Source organism: Eucyclogobius newberryi, unplaced genomic scaffold (genome assembly GCF_026437365.1).
Source record: "Eucyclogobius newberryi isolate DKJ021-1_F unplaced genomic scaffold, fEucNew1.0.hap1 SCAF_16, whole genome shotgun sequence".
NCBI classification, from domain to species: Eukaryota; Metazoa; Chordata; class Actinopteri; order Gobiiformes; family Gobiidae; genus Eucyclogobius; species Eucyclogobius newberryi.
This window is the reverse complement of record NW_027315790.1, coordinates 22411287-22423299: the sequence shown is the minus strand read 5'-3', so window position 1 is coordinate 22423299 and position 12013 is coordinate 22411287. Positions and strand designations below refer to the sequence as shown.

General features: G+C 39.1%; 1 long non-coding RNA gene across 1 annotated transcript; it reads left to right on the top strand.

Annotated features, from left to right (window-relative positions):
* The first annotated feature begins 1334 nt into the window (after window positions 1-1334).
* On the top strand, window positions 1335-11756 carry LOC140361988 (uncharacterized). The gene is made up of 4 exons (XR_011927044.1): window positions 1335-1640; window positions 3814-3856; window positions 6400-6643; window positions 11018-11756. It is a non-coding gene; the product is annotated as an uncharacterized lncRNA (long non-coding RNA).
* Window positions 11757-12013: the final 257 nt, after the last annotated feature.

The window sequence follows — 12013 nt, the reverse complement described above, 5'->3', positions numbered from 1 at the left end:
AACACACCTCTCTCCCGCGCAGGGCAAAGCATTATCGATCACCACCAACACATGGGCCAATTAAAGCACGGGGTATTCCAAAACAAGTTATTCTTGTTATTTTACTTTTCACGTTGTCTATAAAAGTGTCTTTTTCATAGCCTCTTGGTCAATAAATACAACATTTTAAAATGACTTAACCTCTTGTTTATGTTTTTTCCCACCTCAAAACAACTTGTAAAGTTTGGAGTTTGGCTTGAAGGTGCAATTCCATAGGCTGACTGTATCAGCTCTCATGGGACTACAGATGAAAATTTGCCTTTTGCCTGATTCTATTTACAGAAAGATTTATTAACATGCACCGTCCCTGAAATAAATAAATAAAACAATTGTATTTTAAAACGTAACCTATGCAATCTTTCACTTTAACATAACATTTTGTTTTGTAGGTGTTTTATAAAGCACAAACAAATACGGTAAACCCTGAGTGAAAATTGCATTATCCTCAACTATTAAAATGGCATAATTTGACTGTAGGTTTTGCTTTCGCAAGTATGACACTCCAGGTATAGTCTTCCAACATTTCCCACTAGTTCTTTACACATCTGTGACTGAAGCAATATTTGGGTTCCCTAAAAGAAACGTGAATTAATTTATTTTGGATGATTGGGGTAAAGGACACAATACCACTTTATCGGTTTGCTGATTATCAGTGCTTTGTGTTGATGGGAACATTATGTAAATTCGTTTTTCTATCTTGCATTTCTAGCCAAAAGAACAGATTATGACCAATTTCCTTTTGTTTGTCAAGTGGGTGCATTAGTGATGTTTCTTGGCAACAAATAGCAAGGTGCTTACAGTATTTTAGAGTTTGGAAAGCTGGTAATTAATATCTTACACTGATTTCAGAGTCTGATTTGGTGTATCAGTCAGGTTCTGTGCAATATGTGCTTCCATTTTAATAGGTTTTTGAGGAAACATGCTCACAAAAATACTTATAACAGTTTATGGTGCAAAGGGTTTTTAGAATGTCTTTATGCCTAAAGTGTTTGTTTCACATTCACGTGGCTGTATGCATCAAATGCAGTGTTTTGTCACACATTGTTCACTATTATGACAAGTAATAGGTCAATATGAAGCCAGTAGGAAATGAGTGTAATCTGTGTTGGATGAGTGACGGTGCCACCCTGCACTCTGCTTGCATCTGCTGGGGGCGTGTGCGCCACTGCCATAGGCCTGATTAGAATTACATCGCCCGCCTTGCATAATATCCGAGCTGTGAGAGGGTGGGAACCGTGTTACCTCACTGGCTCACGAGGGGGTGGGCCTTGGACGGCTTATATGATTCCGGACAAATGAGATGTTACACCATTGGGAAAGGCATTGGCGTTGGAGATGTAACCATCCCGGAGCAGACCAGCCCCTCACTCCCCCGATGCTGATGCTGAGGGGAGGACAGGGGCAAAGGCAACGGAAACATGCACCTGAAATATGCGGAGAACAACACGAGGATCCGTTATTGAAAATGGACGGTACCGGCAGAACGTCACGATGCGTCGTCGCCACCGAAGCGTAATACGGCGCTTATGAACAGCGACCAGCACGTCCAGAGGAACCAGTGTCCCTCATGGTCAGTGCCAACTGCCTTGCTGCACCCGACAGTGAGTACAAAGCGTTTTTACAACCTCAATCTTTGTCCAAATGCATGTGTACTGTGGCGCCTCCGAAAGAGCGCAATTGTGGGATTGTGTTGGGGTGAGACGCACGAGGGCATGTTTAACCCTATTGTCACAAGTGCGCGCACAAATGGCTCTCACACTGTGTTCTGTGTCCTGTTCTGTGCTGCGTGTTTCTGGGATGGTTCCTTTACACGCTGCAGCATCACACAAAGGGTAAACACGTTTGTGCTATCAGTTCAGAGACTGTGCTTGTAACTGCGAGTCATTTGGTTTGGAAAATATGCACAAAGCAGAAAATGACATGATAATGAGCTAAGTTAATTGGAGAGATGTGTGTCTGTTTAAGGCCCTTTGTTTTACTCGGGTCACAGGTGCAGGTGGACGTGCCTTTCAGTTAGTCCTCAGTGCTTAGGGTTTTTTCTGAACTTTTTTGTCCCCAACAATTGCTTCATAATTTATATTTAGTTAGAAGTGACAAAGAGATACATTTTGTCTTAAAGTTTGAAAGATTCAAGGCACATTTTACAATCTTGTCGCCGTTTCAAAACATTAACTCTCGCACTAAGTAACTTATAGACACATACAAGTTTGTAATTTGCATAATAACTTTCCAAGTACTGGTAGCTGTGTCTTATTGAGTCGTAGTGTTGCAGGCCTCCGCTGGTGGCCACTTGCCTCGAGGCTATTGCAGCTCCACACAGCACTGCATTGTGTTTGAAGTCAACAGATTAAACAGGGCCAGAACATGTAGAAAGCAAAGGTGATTACTTAACATCAAGTTCACAAGAGCAGCAGCTGCGGAGTCTCGGTGCAGGACGCGGGATTACGCACAGATTTCACTCTTACGTAAACTAATGGGACGCTGAGCTCAAATGCGCTGCTTCTGTCATAATGAATGCACATCTATAATACTGCATGCTTGATTTAATTATACACTGAATGCGTACAGATTTACATAGCAGATTGTAACTTTACACAGAGAGGAATTGCGATCATAAATCAAATAAACCTAGTTTGTTTATTTTAGACGACAGAGTTTAGATTTACTGTAGGTGATTATTGAAGTGTTAAACTGAAAAATAATTCAATAAATAACCAAACACTGGATATGGAGATGTATGTGCAAAGTGTTGAAGGAAAATGAGCGTCACTCTTGTCTATTAGTGGTCATTAAGTCAGGAAAAAGGTTTCCCTAATTGGCGCCTTTGGCTCAATCGCACTCATCAAGTTCAGGCGCAATGACGCACGGTCCAACGTGAGAGGGGCGTGTTTAATCAGAACAGGCCATCATGTTAGTATGATTTGATACAAGTTTACAGTAACATCATTTTATGAGATGTATAAGATTATGTTGGATTTGTCTGTACTGCAATAAGCGCATTTGAACCACAAAATACAAAGTGATATGTCTAAAACTATAAATTATACTTTATAATTATGAAGAAAACTTAACCTTCAATCGTGAAACAGGTGGATCAAGTGGAAAATGACCCGTTAACCATTTAAAAAGAACAAAGAATAACTTATACTTCACAAAAGAGTCAGAATTGTATACATGGTGTGTATGTGCACTATTCAAATAAGTCTCTACAATAAATGATGAGGACTTAAGTCCAAAGCTTCTGGGAAAATCCCAGAAATCAGCATGAAATGACATGAGGATGAATGATGATAATGATAAATAATATTCTTCATATACAGAAATTTAATATGACTATAGAGCTTCAGTTTTGAGTGGCACAGTCGTTTTGCATTGGAAGGCCCCACTGTCCCAGCTGCTGCTGAATTGGACTAGGTCAGGACCCAGTGGGCTACTTTCCCACGAAGGACTTTCCCAGAGAACATGAAGGGATAGCCTATAATTAATTTAGATTAATATAGGCCTTGTGAAGGTTGAAAGACACTAATTTATGAAACAGTTCATTAGTGAGACCTATTACTTTTTGTAATGTTAAAAAGTGTGTAGGCCTTTGCAGAAGTGATTTTGACAGCAGTGAGATACACGAGTGGCACTTTTCACACTCAAGGGATCTGTTGGCCATTATTAGTATATTCAAAATATATAAAATACATTTTATCTGAATATATAACTAAAGAATAGTTGTGATTTAAACACACTCTATCACTCTAAACACAATCTATTTGTCTGTTGCAGGATCAAAAAAGGATGTCCATCAATGGTCCTCAACCAGTTTCAGGTAAACATAAAAGTCTTATGATCCGTTCATTTATTTGCCTTTCTTGTCTCATTCTCATTTCTCATTATCACATAATAGCTTTATCACGTGACTTTCTTGAATCATGTGTGTAAAGACCTCAGGTAAAACCCAGGCACGTCCTTTACGCACAGCTTTACGCACAGCTGTGAGTGCAGACACGCAGCAGCAGCAGCAGCACACGCTGTGGAACCAATTGATTACCTCTGGAAATCATTTTAAAATCCTTTCGGGATCCTTTTGTGGACGCGCACATTTTGCACCATTTACAGCCTCCCTTTATACTCCTGACAATCTATTAGCGTGGGACATTTTTCGCAGCAATATCAGTCACTCCAAACTCTGAAGTTTAGTGACGCATGCTCATTAGCAGCACAAGGTCAAAAAAAACCCTCACGATAATAAATAGATATGCCTGTTTAATACAATTATGAAGAATTGAGGAAACATTTAGCTATGGGTTTTATACTGGACCACGTAAAGAGCACAGATCTATAGGCCCAACCATGTGCACGCTATAGCCAATTTAAAAAAAGATTACCTAATTAAAACACATGCAGCACATGAATAGGCCTAATAGGCACATTATTTATTAATCTTTATTTTACATTTGTGGGCATGCTTGCTAATTACTTAGAAATAGGCTGCAGCAATGCAATATCTTTGGATTAATAAATCCTATTTAAAATGTTGTTGTTTTTTAATGCATATTTGAATACTGCTTTTCTGTAGATTTTGCCCCGTTCTTTTCTGAAAACCCAACGACACACAACGTTAATGACGCCATTCATTTCCTCCTTCATTTCGCCACGTTCCGTCTTCTGATGCCATATTTCCATAGGCCTTCATCATTTTGTCTTTTAGAAAAATCACCCTCTTTGTTTTACCCTCAGTTAGGACGCATTTACACCTCGCAGACTGGTCCAGGGCATAAAAGCCTCGGCCCGGCACAATGGTCTCCTCCACTCCTGTCGCTTTTGGCACAAATCCAAATGCATCCTATAATGCAATTCATTTGGGTGCGATTCATCTCAGCGCGCCTCGAGAGCAGATGTCCGACGGCGTAAAGCGTGTTTAACGTTACAGTCTTTTTGTGTTGTTTTACTACAGACCCTCAACTAAAACACCGCATAGATGTGTGTGCTTTGCTTTAGCCTCGTTGGTTTGGAAAAAAAACGTGGCCTAGTTTTACGCAGGATCCTGTAATGGTGCGTGTGTGCGTGTGCGTTAATTAGACATCACACCTCAATGCTTTAATTGAAAGGCAGCGATCCCCGTGACGTCAGGGAGAGAGAATGAGGCGCAAGTGTTTATGGGAAAAAAGGCTGATTTAATTATTATTTCAGACACAGACACACACACGCATGCACGCACACATTATTTAATTTATTCCGCATACTCATTATATCCACCTTCACACTAGTCAAAGTAAATTTTGTAAATACGAATTGCCTCTTATAATGTTGCACAAATTATAATCATCGCTTTAATGAAAAACAAACAATATACAGTCACTTTGAGCTTACTTTTTGGATAAATGTCCTCAAAAGTAGAGGTACACACATTTAATCAGACATAACATTTTGACATATTACCTTTAATTAAACATTCTACACACATACGCCTCTAACAATTTTGGAAAACGCTAGGTCAAAGACTTTTCAAAATAAGAAATATTAAACAATTTGAAAAAAATATGGATTACAGTCATCCTAGAATAAGACGTCCTGCCTTGTCTTTGTGTAAAAACAGTTCCATGAAAACCAACAGATTGGGTAAGCAATGTCACTGTGTCACTGTAATGCAAAGATTCAAGTTCGTCCACGTGTTTATTCATTCCTAGATGATACAGAACAGAGCAGAACATGGGTTGAGGATGCCACATTTCTCTTGTGCTAAAGTCTATCGGTGACCAGGGAGTATTTTAAAATAGTGATGGCTTATGCTCTGGGCTGGAAAAACATTAAGCTGTTTTTATGCGCTTTTGCTTTGAAGAATCACCCTTCCCGGAGAGTTAAAATAATTTCACATTTGACCGTAAAATACCTCTCCATATTTTACATCACCTGAAATGGTACTTACATTTTCAAGAGGATTTTGTGTAATATTCTTCCTTTAAAAGACAGTAAATTATTTCCCCAGGGGCCATTTCATCTGCTGCTGTTGATGCCCTTATAAAGCGCTTTGTTGTCTTTAGCTCAGTGAACAGTCGTCGCACGCTAATGTTTTGTTTTGCTTTGAATTTCTATATGGACTCATTTCCCACTCCTATAAAAAAATAAAATAAAAAAAATACTTAATAGCTTGGAAAATGCGTTTTCCCAGCAGTATCCCTTTGCGAATCTTTAGTCATGCTTGTTTTTCATCCCATTTCACCCAGGCATTTTATAAGACAAATATGATAAATCATCTCTTTTAACAAAAGTAATGTGTTTTGTAAATGTACACATGTGAAGTAGAGGCTGAGCAAACTGGCTTTGTTTCAGTGGATTAATCCCTTAAGTGCTCTCTCCTTGTCCATGCAGGCCTTTTCGGAAGATGCGTTTTGTTGCTAAGAAGATGTCTCGTGATTTGCAGGCAGAGGGGTTGTCTGTTATCTTTGGTTATCTAGCTGTATGAGTGACGTACATTCTTCATAAAGCTAGATAACCGAAAGTAACAAGAATCCCATTACACGCCTGCAAAAGCGCCCTAAAAGAAAAAACAAACAACCACAAAGCATAAAACCTGGAAAGAGGAGATTTGGACACAGCCACTGATGATGTAAAGGTGAGTCGTCACCAGCAAGATACTTATACATAATGTTGTGTCAATGCATTGCATATTTAAAACGTGTATACTTTTAATTGACTCAAAATCAAAATTGCGAAACGCAAAAGCGTCTGATAAGCTGCACAATACACGTGTTAAAAGACGGATGACTGAAATAAAACTAAAATATAGGATGACGTCATTCAAATTGAGTCCACTAAACACTCTAAATTATACTAACCCATAAGACAATCTATGGCACACCAAATGGATTTTGAGGCCTCCACCCTTTGAAACACACCCTTTTCACATGTTTCCCCCCTTTCCCGCCTTCTCCTAAAATAAACGTCTAATAAATAGCACTTAGAACAATAGGTCCAGCAAACATGGAGATTGAACAAAATAACTTAAATAACATCTCTTAATAACTCCTATCCAATTTAGCTCTTTCCACAGAAAATTGTACCAGTGCCAGTGAGGCTTTAAGCTTTCTTTCAACAACAACTTCCATTTAAGACTATATATCTTGTAACATAGGCCTTTTGTACATAAAAATCCAAAAATGTGTTCAAAAAAATAACATCATGGAGCAAGTACATGAAATCTGAACAATATCTTAACCAGTGCTGTACATTTGTATAGTGATTTATGAGATTTATTTATTTGTTGCACACATCTGTATTTTCCACTTTTCTGACATTCTATCCTCTCCAAACTTTTCTATGAGCTAGACCAGTTTAGTTTTGGTTTTTCAATGTCACTGATACAAATATGACTAAAACTGCACATACTTTTTCTCTGGCTTGAAGCTGAAAAGTAGCTGTTTAAGACCATTTTTTACATTGCGCTGAACAGACTTCATAGACACAGTCGCAATAGCAGCGAACTTGATCCACATATTGCATCTTACAGCTTGTTTGTGTTTTATAACTTAACTTTGCTGCAAATGCTGGAAAATGTATATAGCTTAACAGTTTGAGACCGAATCAAGCCGAGACCTCTGGGGCTTCATTAACAAACAGCAGCCAACAATAAAGAGCTGAGCATTCATCTGGAAAAGCCCCTCGAATCAAATAGCAACAATGCACAACTAGAGACTGCATCTGTACAGAGTGATGTCTTAAGACACTCAATTTAATGCTACATTTGTGATACCCCAAATATATGATCATAAAAAATAATTTTAAAAGTTTTTTAATTTCTTTTGTAGAACTGCTAAACTTAACCACACACAAGTACACTTGAAACTACAATCTTCAACAAATGGACTTGTCAAGACTTTTCACATTCTCCTAATTTTATTCTTTTAGTTGTTTCCCAGCTCAGATTCTCAGATGGTCGGTTCTGATTTGTATGCATTTGCATAATGAATGTCATTTGCATGCTCAGGGGCAGACTATACCATGAGAACGGCTGGGTTAGTTGTTTGTGAGCGTCCACATGTGCCCTGTATATTAAGCACATGTAAATGGCACCTATTTTGCCCAAACAGACGTCACATTGTGTAGTTTCGAGCCCACTCTGTGTACATATAGCACTTGTTTTGCTCCATTGGCAGAGGCTCATGTGTCTCAGGGCTTGGCTTTGTGTCCACAGTAAAGTGCAGCATGTAGGGCAGCACTGACAGTGCTCATGTCTCTTCCTGTCTCTGCTTCACAAACACAAGCGAATAATGAAAATAACAGACTCCCTGCTCAATCCCACAATCCTTCTCTCCAACCCCTCCCATGCCAGTGTCCTCCTCTCCCACACGGCAAGTCACAGTCCTGCCACCATCTTAGGTGTAAGACTGGCACAAAATGGCAGCTGCACAGGGAACTAGCCCGTGCTGCACCTTCCCCCACTTCATGTTGGCTCCTGAGCTTTACGCGCCATTGGCCGCCTCGAGACAGTGTTAATTACTGCCAGTGTGTTAATTGTAGAGATCGCCCCAAGAGACGAGCGGGATGAGGATGAGATAGGGGGAGACCGCAGTAGCATTTCGAGTCGAAAAGCGGGCATTTTTAAGGGCAGCTGTGGCTCGTGCCCGCTTAACGCTGCGGATAGTTGCACGCGACCATTTTGTGGGTCTTGGATGTGTTCGAGAAGCATTCGCCAGTGAGTCGATGGTTTCAGAGAAAATAATTGCGTTAATTCCTTGAGGTTTAATTAAACCTGTTAACAGCGGTCTTCGTCATATCTGCATTTATGTAGCACAAGATGTGCAGTGTGCAAGTGCTTGGAAACACCTTGATGCCTCTGACATCCTCAGAGGTGTAATTAGCGACATCTAGGATTTGTAAATGTATTCATTATCACCTTATTTTGTGAGAAGCATTCATCCAATTAGTCCTGTATAGATGACACACACAGGCGCAGGGCAGAGGGAGCATATTTCAAATTTGATGAGTCCGGTTGGCTGATTTAGTCAAAAGTCAGTACATCCTGAAAATGTTTTAGTAAAAATGTAATTTTATGTTTTATAGTCAGTGCATATGGAGAACTTGCTAAATGCTACAGTTTCATAGTCATGGGTATTGTGTGAGTAGAAAGAGTCTTTTACTTTTGATCAGGGCAAACTTTGTCTGAATACTTCCTGTGCTGTCCTGTGCCGTGCTGCAAAGTGTTCAGTTCTTGATTGGGGCATCCTGCAGAGGAAGAGCAGACAGACAGGGCTGCGACAGTGAGATCTCAATAGTGAGAGGCCTCTTTGTGTGGTGTGTGAGGTTTATTTTGGGGGGGCACAGGGCTCAAAGGCGGGGGTCCTCTCTGGGTGCTCAGACAAGAGGCACATTGTCCTCTCCAATGTGTGGCGGCACTTGTGGCGTAACGCCATTATTTAGGCCAGAGGAGGGACGGGGGTCTGGAGACCAGCTTAACCAAAACGCCAATTAGAGCCGGATCGTCCTGATTAATGGACGAGGGAGATTGGTAAACAAAGGCAGTCATTGTTAAAATCAGCCTCAGTCTCTTTCAGAGCTTCATCCAGAGACTTCTGTCAGGCCTGCTGTTAGAGCGCCGCTCTAGTAACTACTTTAATATATCTATCTATCATTTAAAATATACAAAAAAAATGAATACACATTAAAATTACATTAACACTAATAGTGTTTCAAACAAGTTTACATATACATGTATACACACACACACACACACACACACAAACACACAAACACACACACACACAGAATTATATATATATATATATATATATATATATATATATATATATATATACATATATATATATATATATATATATATATTCTATTGGTAAAATGATCAAGATATACACATTTATGATACAGTGTTTATTTCATCGAATAACACACCAACACAGTAGACAAAAATAAAGATAAGTGTTAGTTTGGCTCAGTTTCTGGTGCGAGGCTCATATGTTAATCACACACCATGCGGTGCTTGGTTCTGCATTTCAATACGTCCCACTTTATTGTTTTTTTTAAGCATATGCACTGAATAATTAGCCACCACCACACACTCCAATCAGGGCCATGCCAGTGTGGTTTCCATGACAACCTCATCAGCTTTACCCATCACCCCCTTTTCACTGCGCGCTTACCCCTCCTGCTCCGCGGCGCAAACAGGACAGAGAAAAATAAAGCGTGGGAAAAACAGTTTGAGGCTCAACTAAAGCTGGAGGGAACGCGGACGTCCCATGTCAGAGATCGAGACAGAAGCTTATGTTTCGAGCAGGACGTCCTGGATGGTTTGGGTTCTGTATTCACTACATGTTTAGACAGCTACGGGTGCTGATTGGGAGCTTACAGTAGCAATAATAACGAGAGGCGTTGGAGGTGACACAGAGAGGAGGACCTCCCCCATCTTTAGATGCTCATGAATATGCTCAGGCTTAACCAGGCTTCATGCATAGATTACTGTGTTCAAGGACGGTGCGTTTTGACCCAAGAACAATGCAAAATGGCCCTCATGTATAATCCATAATGTTATTAGGGTATTATATGGTGTCATGCCAGACCAATGTCTCAATGTTGGCTCATCAAGCAGCACAAGTTTGAATTCACAGTTGGTTAAATGTATTGATGTTGCAATGAAAAATATGCTTCTGTAGAACTTAATCTCTTTTTTTACCTAAGTGACAGAAACTTTCACTCTCCAGTCCACACTATCCATATATTTCAGAGTGATAAATAAGTAAAAAGAATCTCTCTTTTGAATGGTTAAATATACTCAAAATGGTGCTTATAACAGGGAAACGTACAGTGACTGCGACTCCCAAAAATAGCTGAAGAATACATTTAAAAGGCAGGAAAGGAAGTATGCAAATATTAAGAGAAGAAACTAAAGATTTAGGTTACCATCTCAAATTGAATATTGGATATTTTAGTATCTGTATGTTTGCCTTAACAATCTGTTTTCTGTCTCTTGTTCTAGAAATGGCATTTACCTGGTCCTGACCTGTCACCACGACGCTTCCCGCTCCACATTATTCACACCTGACGATATTCTCTGCAGCTGGCGTCTTCAACACATCTCTGCAACAAAGGAAAGTGTGAGAACGAGACAACAAGCACAGCTAAAGTCTTTCCAACAAATGTGGATTTACAAAATTCACCAGTGACTGCAATAAATGCCAGACTAAAGACAAAACTATGTAGAAGACGACAGACTGGACAAGCAAGATTCAAGATTTCCATAGACACACTTCCTTGGATTTGCATTTTCATATATTATTTTGTCAAAACCTGAACCAGTTGTATAGTTATTGCAATACCAGTTTGAATTATTACTTCTGATATGTATTAGAGAAGTTAGATTTAATTTAGTCTTGAAATATTAATTAAATATAGTAGAATTTTATATTTTTTGGTTGATTTTATGCTATTTTATTGTTGTTTGTCTCATTTGTAACATACTTGAATATTTGTTGACAATCTGTGTGACTGGGATGAACTTGAAACAATGTTGAATTTGCACTAAATGTTTTTATAATATTCATCGCACGTTTGGATGAACTGCAATGACTAACATGTGCACTGACCTAGATTTAGTATTATCTTATGCCTATGCAAGAATATATGTGTAATAATTGCACTGCTGATATTAGCAGCAGTGTCGTTTGCACAAAAAAGGATAATTGAACGGGTTTATAGAGTTTTGAATATGCAATGGAGGAGAATAAGTGCAATGTGTTGATCAAGAGTTGAATGGAAGACTTTTTTATTTTCTAATACAGTATATAATGTGGAATTGTTACTGGTAATTGTAAGGTTTCACAGATTTATTTTTCTCACCAACTTTTCTCTAATCAGCATTTGACAATGTGTTTATATAATATTTGCTGACAGAAATGTATATGTATAATAGGAGATGCACTAATGTGTTTTTTTATCAGCTCAATTAGCACCAGTTTTTGTGCTCTTTGCTTGT